Genomic DNA, 8,567 nt, shown 5'->3' with positions numbered 1-8,567 from the left:
TGGCTGCCGGCCGCCATCTTGGTTGGCAGTTAATTTGCATATCACCCTGATTAGCCAATGGGAAGGGTAGCGAAGTTATGGCTAATTACCATGTTTCTCTTTTATTAGATAGGATGGGACCACTGTCATATATGCAGTCCAACACTGACCAAAATATGATTATGCAGTGCATGATTGTATTTTTTTTTTTGGACTGCATGAATGTAGACCCCATTAAAACAATTTTAAAATAAATTTTGTTTCTGTACCTCTTCACTAAAAAGCGCTCCTGTATCCTTACGGTAGCCAGCATACAAGATGGACCCCAGTGATCCCCACCTCCTGGGATTCACACTCTTGTGTAATCCCCTCTCTCGCTATACCAGGAAGGTCTGTGTGACAAATAACATGTGGCAAATGATATGTCACTTATAAAATTGGGTTATAAAAGACAATGGTGTTTTTTTCCCCCTCTCCATTTCTCTTTTTCTCTCTCTCTTATCTTTTCACTCACTAGCTTTGAATGAAACCAGCTCCCATGTTGTGAGACACTCAGGCAACCTATGGAAAGATCCGTGTGATGAAGAACTGAAGCCTCTGACCAATAGCCAGTGATGAACGGAGACCTGTCAACACCATGTGAATGAGTTTGTAAATGGACCCTCCCCATGCTGAGCCTTCAGATGAACATGTAGTCCCAGCCACTTTCTTGACAGAAACCTCATGAGGGAACCTTGAACCAGAACTACCCATCTAAACAGTTCCCAGATTCCTTCCCCAGAGGAACTCAGATGATAAATGTTTGTAGCTTTAGGAACTTAGGTTTGAGGTAGACTGTTACATATCAGTAGATAACTAATAAAACCATTACTTCTGGCTTTCTAAGAGCAAATTAAAAAATGGAATAGTGTTAAAGATCAAAATTTAAGACTGGGAGCAGATAGGAAGTTGCATGGAAGGCCTCTCAGCTGGCCTCTACTGAGAAGACAAATAGGTACAAGAACAAAAAAAGCAAATCAGTTCAAAAGGCAAAGGGTAGAGGTAGGGAATGAGTTCAGGAGTGATTGACTGAAGTCCATTTACATCAAATACTCAGGTGGAAATATACTGAACAAAATTAACTGGTGAATAAAATAGGTCCACAGGCATGGATGCATGGGACAGACTGACAGGTCTGGGGGTAAGGTGGGGGAGGGGAGAAGAGTTTTACCAAAGACCTTATATGCATAGCCACAGACAATATTGTGTTGAAGGCTTGGGGTGGGGCAGGAGCTGGGTAGAGAAGGGCAAGGAGGTGGCGGATGAGGGACATCTGTAATATTGTCAACAATAGGAGGAAAAAAAAGGACTTTTTTTTTTTTGAAGCAGCTGAGGCAGAGAACAGCAGAACAGGAAGGTGGCAGGAAAAGCTTTACTGGACTAGGGTCCAAGAGGGTAGCATTTCATAAATCTACTGTGCTTCTAATTAGCTATGGGATCCTGGACTAGCTTCTTGAACTCTCTGAGGATTCAGTTTCCTTATCTAAAAAGGAGTTGGATAAGATGTTTATAAACTCTGCCATTAAAGTATTCTCTTTGCACAATGCTAGAGGCAGTAGTACTGCCTTGGGCAAATTATAATTTATACTGTTTCAGTGGTCTTGAGGGACAGAGGTATTGGCAGGGCATCTTCTTAGATTGGAAGCTTTTCACATGTATCATTTACTCAATAATTGTTTACTGAGTATTTCCTCTGTTCCAGGCATAATGTACTAGGTTTTAGGAGTGAAAATGGATTTAAAAGGTCAATAAGACATAATACCATTCCTCAGGAAACCAATGACACTCATTCTACCTGATCTGGCACTAACCCAACATCTGTTTTTTGGCTTAAGTAGAAAGGTTCCTCTTTCTTTTATCTATTTCTGAGATCCTTAGCTTCCAAATTCTTCATCTCTGGGACTTTTAAGCTTGAACATCTATTCTTTTATCTTCTCCACAGTACTGGCTTTGGAAGAAAGGGCATCTGGTAAGCCAAGGACTTTCCTGAGTTCTATTCATTTTAATAACTATGGAGAACATTATTCCCCTTTTAATGAACATTACACATCTTTTAATGGAACTTTAAGATTGCTTAATTGCTGTCACACCACAATGGTTGCTCAATCAACTGCAAATTTACTTAGATACACATTCATCATTTTAGCTACAAGATTGTATGACATTGAAACCTTTGTAAATTGATTTTCTGAAATCAATACACCCTCTGTATAAGGAATTTTCCAATACATCAAGCCACTAACCACACCCCAAAAAGAAGCAAATTTACTTTGGTAGTGTTTCTTAGTGAACATAATTGGTTCGTACTGACCACCACTTTGTCTCCTAAATGTACATAAAGCACAAACTTTATAATTATCTACATTGTTTTTACATTATTAAAACATATAAGTGACTTTGTTTCCAAAATTCACCCCTTTTCCCTTAAAAAAAAAAACAAACCTTTTGTTCACCTTCGATCCTGATAGCTTTCTCTAGTTATCACATTTGTAGATGACAGAAAGATCCTTTCATTGACCTCTTGCTTTATCTCTTAGACATAAAACCGTCAATAAAACAAAAAAAGAATTCAGATTTTAGAAGGATCCAAGATGGTGGCCGACAGGACGGCAGTGAGGAAGAGAGTGTGAGTGAGAGAGAGAAAGGGGAATGCGTGGATGTGTGTGTGTGTGGGGGGCGGGGGTGAGTATGTGTGAGTGAGGGACAGTTATATTCCACAGGACTGTCCGGGACTGGCAAATCAGGCTCCCCTAGCCAGGCAGCCTCTACTACCGCTGAAATCTCTCCCAGGATGGCCGACTCTGCTGCGCAGACCACACCATCTTGAAAGGGAAAGCAGCTGTGACTTGGAGCCCAGCCTCACCTCCACCCGGGGAGACCTCAAACACCACCCGGGACCCCACAGCCACACCTGCCAGGGACCAGCTACCTCAGCTGCAAACCCACCAACACCAATACTCCAGCCTCCCGGCTGCAGGCTCCTAAAAAGTTTGTCCAGGGGGAGACAAAATGGTGGCTGAATAGGCAGACGGGTCCTGCGCCTTCTCAGAGCAGATTGAAGAAACAGGTGAATCAAATAACATCCATCTGGAATTGGCGAATTAAACACAGCTGGCAAGACAATCCGTAGATAGAAAGGTCAGAGGTCGCCTGGAGAGAGGTGGGTTTGGGGATCTGGGCTGGAGGGAGAAACACATGCAGCCGGGACTAGAGTCTCAGAGGGAGACTGCATTTCATCAAATCCGAGTCCCTTGTGGAAAGTATAGCGCTTCACTGTGGAAGGGGGTCCACAGGGCTGCTGGCAGCGGGGACTCTAGATCTAAGCCCACAGCCGTGAGAGGCTGTGCCCAGAAAGGCTGTGCCCAGAAAGGCAGCCTGAAGTTCTTCATGGGCCGAGCAGTGTGTGTGTGTGTGTGGGGGGGGGGGGGGGGGGCACGAATCGGCACAGTTGCTCTGTCTTTATAATTTCCTTACTTTTATTCGCTAAACCCAGTGCATAGGATCTTTCAATTACAAACACTCACCGAGGCTGCGATGCAGGGGAAGGTGGTTTTGTGGAAGCTGGGAAGCAAAATAGGGAGAGACGATCAGGAAGCCAGCTCTGGGACAGTCCGATCCCTCCAATCCTGAAGACATTTTTCTCCTGAAGACCAGACACCTCCTAGCAGCGCAGCCACACCCAGCCTTGAGCTCAGCAGGGAAACAAAGATTCTAAATACCCCCAGGGAGCCCTTGGGGACTGGGTTGAGGGGCCATTGGATCCCGAAACTAATACAGAAACACCACCACCTAGAGGCCATGTCAGAAATAGACGCTTGTGTAAATAAGACTGAAAGCAGGCAGAAAAAACGAAGTGGGCAGACTGATCCCGCCTGCCTGAAACTAAGGTTGTGGCGTCTGGCACAGAGGAGTGATGGATCACTGGGAACTTCAAAACGGTGCTGACTACCTAACAGGAAACAGAGACGTGGCAGGCAGAACATAGAGAGGGTCTTAAGCCAGACCCCATGGGACATTAAAACAAAGCTGAAGTGAACAAACTTCACTACTTCACTTTTTTATTTTTTACTTAAGAAACTAAATTTTTTTTATGTTTTTCTCTTTTCTTCATTTTATTTTTTTATTATTTTTATTTATTTTTTTAAACTTTCATTTTTTTGCAATGGATTATTTTGTTTTAATGTTAAATAATAAGAATATAGGAAAAATTCTATTGAATAATACAATTGAGCCACAGAGTGAACTTGTGAGACTTTAACAAAGAAGGTCTAGAGAAAAAAATCCTTTTGGATGAGAATAATAATTAATATTTATGGACTGAAAACATCCTTGACAATAGTCATCATATAGGTTTGAGGTAAAGGTGGTGGCATAATCCTCCAAAAGAATATTTCTGACATAAAAAGGAACAGAATGTGGAAAAGGATGTTCCAACTATCTCCTCCATTCACGCCCCAAGTTTGCACAGACTGCTCTGCTATTCCTGACTTTCCTGTTTTAATTTCTTCTCAGTGGACCATTGAGAAAACAGAAATGGTGATACTGAACCAGATATAAACAATTTCCAAAGAAGACCTTAATAAATAGCTTCAAAACAAGCATTTTTAGGCTCTAGCCATTATCTATTGGTAAATATGCATTCGTTGGCTTCTTTTTCCTTGGACAGTCAAGTCTTGAAAGTTTCAGATGTTGTCCTCCAGAACTTCAGAGTATTTTGTTTATTAAAGAATGGATTTCACTTAGCTGCTTCATATTCTGGTGACTACTCTACAATATAAATTTAGTCTTCATAGATTTACAAATATATTTTCATAGCAGTAAGTCTGTATCCATTATTGTGAAGTTTGCTTTCAAGGGAATTTGATGTTCCATCATGAGTTAAATTACTTGCTCCCAAAGTAACTTCATTTGAAAGATGTCATAAAGTTCCTAGATCTCTATTAAAATTCAAGCCATTCTGTCATGTAAATACAGTTAGATGGTGAAATCTCATCACCTTCCTGGCAGTTGTCAAAAACCGGACAGAGTCCACAGGGGTCCTGAACCAAGCCCATATGTGGGTGATTGGATTGACTGCTCTGTACAGTTTCATGTGTCCGTCTATACTACCAACTGTGCCTTCCTTTGCTGCGATGATAGTCATCTCCACTTTCCCATCATATGAGTGTATTCAAAATGGTTTCAATTCCTCCATGGACAACTCTACCTAATTCACAGATATATTTCCACACTTCGTGTGATGAAGCAAATGAACTATTTTTTTGTATCATTGGATTCTGTTTGCTTTCTTGGGCTGTTTCTGCCTAGGACTGTAGGAACTTAAAACACTGTTGGTTAAGTACCTCTACAAATTCAGATTCAAAATCCTGGTCACTGTACCAGGCTTCACCAGTCACAGACTAGTCAGGCTGCAGGTTGTGAAGCATATACACCTTTTTTGTTTTGAGGCTGCTACAGACTTAACAGCTTTGATAAGCTTTATAACTTTCCAAATTCTTAAAAATTGGGTTGGTGGGTGGGGGGGGGGGGGGGGGGGGGGGGGCACGAATCGGCACAGTTGCTCTGTCTTTATAATTTCCTTACTTTTATTCGCTAAACCCAGTGCATAGGATCTTTCAATTACAAACACTCACCGAGGCTGCGATGCAGGGGAAGGTGGTTTTGTGGAAGCTGGGAAGCAAAATAGGGAGAGACGATCAGGAAGCCAGCTCTGGGACAGTCCGATCCCTCCAATCCTGAAGACATTTTTCTCCTGAAGACCAGACACCTCCTAGCAGCGCAGCCACACCCAGCCTTGAGCTCAGCAGGGAAACAAAGATTCTAAATACCCCCAGGGAGCCCTTGGGGACTGGGTTGAGGGGCCATTGGATCCCGAAACTAATACAGAAACACCACCACCTAGAGGCCATGTCAGAAATAGACGCTTGTGTAAATAAGACTGAAAGCAGGCAGAAAAAACGAAGTGGGCAGACTGATCCCGCCTGCCTGAAACTAAGGTTGTGGCGTCTGGCACAGAGGAGTGATGGATCACTGGGAACTTCAAAACGGTGCTGACTACCTAACAGGAAACAGAGACGTGGCAGGCAGAACATAGAGAGGGTCTTAAGCCAGACCCCATGGGACATTAAAACAAAGCTGAAGTGAACAAACTTCACTACTTCACTTTTTTATTTTTTACTTAAGAAACTAAATTTTTTTTATGTTTTTCTCTTTTCTTCATTTTATTTTTTTATTATTTTTATTTATTTTTTTAAACTTTCATTTTTTTGCAATGGATTATTTTGTTTTAATGTTAAATAATAAGAATATAGGAAAAATTCTATTGAATAATACAATTGAGCCACAGAGTGAACTTGTGAGACTTTAACAAAGAAGGTCTAGAGAAAAAAATCCTTTTGGATGAGAATAATAATTAATATTTATGGACTGAAAACATCCTTGACAATAGTCATCATATAGGTTTGAGGTAAAGGTGGTGGCATAATCCTCCAAAAGAATATTTCTGACATAAAAAGGAACAGAATGTGGAAAAGGATGTTCCAACTATCTCCTCCATTCACGCCCCAAGTTTGCACAGACTGCTCTGCTATTCCTGACTTTCCTGTTTTAATTTCTTCTCAGTGGACCATTGAGAAAACAGAAATGGTGATACTGAACCAGATATAAACAATTTCCAAAGAAGACCTTAATAAATAGCTTCAAAACAAGCATTTTTAGGCTCTAGCCATTATCTATTGGTAAATATGCATTCGTTGGCTTCTTTTTCCTTGGACAGTCAAGTCTTGAAAGTTTCAGATGTTGTCCTCCAGAACTTCAGAGTATTTTGTTTATTAAAGAATGGATTTCACTTAGCTGCTTCATATTCTGGTGACTACTCTACAATATAAATTTAGTCTTCATAGATTTACAAATATATTTTCATAGCAGTAAGTCTGTATCCATTATTATGAAGTTTGCTTTCAATGGAATTTGATGTTCCATCATGAGTTAAATTACTTGCTCCCAAAGTAACTTCATTTGAAAGATGTCATAAAGTTCCTAGATCTCTATTAAAATTCAAGCCATTCTGTCATGTAAATACAGTTAGATGGTGAAATCTCATCACCTTCCTGGCAGTTGTCAAAAACCGGACAGAGTCCACAGGGGTCCTGAACCAAGCCCATATGTGGGTGATTGGATTGACTGCTCTGTACAGTTTCATGTGTCCGTCTATACTACCAACTGTGCCTTCCTTTGCTGCGATGATAGTCATCTCCACTTTCCCATCATATGAAAAATGGTTAAATGGTTTCAATTCCTCCATGGACAACTCTACCTAATTCACAGATATATTTCCACACTTCGTGTGATGAAACTATTTTTCTATTTTTTTGTATCATTGGATTCTGTTTGCTTTCTTGGGCTGTTTCTGCCTAGGACTGTAGGAACTTAAAACACTGTTGGTTAAGTACCTCTACAAATTCAGATTCAAAATCCTGGTCACTGTACCAGGCTTCACCAGTCACAGACTAGTCAGGCTGCAGGTTGTGAAGCATATACACCTTTTTTGTTTTGAGGCTGCTACAGACTTAACAGCTTTGATAAGCTTTATAACTTTCCAAATTCTTAAAAATTTTGTTAATTTCTGTTGGCAAAAAATTACTTTTATACCGGATATCTCTGCTCCATATTTTTTTATTTCCTGCATCCTCTATGATCTGATATACTAGTTTTTCGTTGTCTGGTGGTCCCTTCATTTTACCAGCATTCTGAGAATCCTTTATTCTATACAGAAGGCCTGTATTGCTCCTTAAGAGATCCAACTGACCCATAGACAATAGTCTATTGATTGCCACTGCCCGCTGCTGAGCTTCTATATGAGGCATTTCATTTTGAATTACTTGGTCTGTGATTCCATGAGGGAACTGGTGACATAATTCTATAATCCTGTTTTCTATTTCTACTGGATCCACGTCAGGTGGCTGCAGCTTCACTTTCACCTCAGCCATGAGAACGCGTTTCCTATCCCCAACCTTTCATTTTTTTTAATCTTTTTTTTTGGATTAGAGTATTACATTCTTTTATTCTTTTTATCATTATTTTACTCTATCTCATATTTTCCTTTATGCCAACGCTTTCTTCCTCACTTCTTGCTTTTTCATCCTGTTTCTCTTCTGTCCCTGCTTTAGTTTTTCTCTCTCCTTTCTTTTTACTCCTTGTTAAAAATTGATATTCTTTATCTGCCTTATTGATGCATTACTAGTTTAATAGTCTCTGTTGGCTTACTCATATATCTAATTTCATCTCACCTGTTTCAAGTCCATGCACCCTTTTCTTTTCTCTTTCTTTGCTAATTTTTTTCCTTGTTGTTGTTGTTTGTTTGATTGTTAGTTCTTGTTTATTTTTATTTTTTTTATTTTATGCTTTTGTTTTTCCTCTCCTCGCCTGTTCTCTTCTTCTACTAATAGCTTAATTAGTTTCACTCACCAAAATCAGGCCTATCTGCTCTCTAGTCTCCTTTTCCAAAAATAGACGAATATATAGATAAAGGGGAAAAATTATATATGTAT

The 8,567-nt window shown here is 40.2% G+C and overlaps 1 protein-coding gene and 1 pseudogene across 1 annotated transcript in view; both read right to left on the bottom strand.

Moving 5' to 3' along the window:
* HPSE2 (heparanase 2 (inactive)) overlaps nucleotides 1-8,567 on the bottom strand; it is a 530,799-nt gene that overhangs the window by 324,452 nt on the left and 197,780 nt on the right. The window lies entirely within an intron of this gene.
* LOC102239686 lies at nucleotides 6,891-8,016 on the bottom strand (annotated as a pseudogene).

Source organism: Myotis brandtii, unplaced genomic scaffold, assembly GCF_000412655.1.
Source record: "Myotis brandtii unplaced genomic scaffold, ASM41265v1 scaffold902, whole genome shotgun sequence".
In the NCBI taxonomy this organism is placed as follows: domain Eukaryota; kingdom Metazoa; phylum Chordata; class Mammalia; order Chiroptera; family Vespertilionidae; genus Myotis; species Myotis brandtii.
This window is presented reverse-complemented; position numbering and strand designations above follow the sequence as displayed.